Source organism: Antrostomus carolinensis, unplaced genomic scaffold (assembly GCF_000700745.2).
Source record: "Antrostomus carolinensis isolate BGI_N321 unplaced genomic scaffold, ASM70074v2 scaffold28855, whole genome shotgun sequence".
Lineage (NCBI taxonomy): Eukaryota > Metazoa > Chordata > Aves > Caprimulgiformes > Caprimulgidae > Antrostomus > Antrostomus carolinensis.
In genome coordinates this window covers 360-562 of record NW_010317503.1, presented here as the reverse complement: position 1 = coordinate 562, position 203 = coordinate 360, and positions in this window count along the sequence as shown.

The following is a 203-nucleotide window of genomic DNA, read 5'->3' as shown; positions in this document are numbered from 1 at the left end:
GGGGGCCGCAGCTGCCCCAGCCTCCATGCGGGAGGCTTTGCTCGGGCCCCTCCGGAGGCCATTTCTCCCCGGCTGCGGTGACATCCTTGTCTGGCAGTGGAGTGCCATCGGTCACCGTGCCACCTGCGCCATGGTGCTCCCGTTCTTGGCGTGGGGTCCCTCAGCCATGGTGCTCTCTGTCTGTGGGCAGCACCCCTCCTACG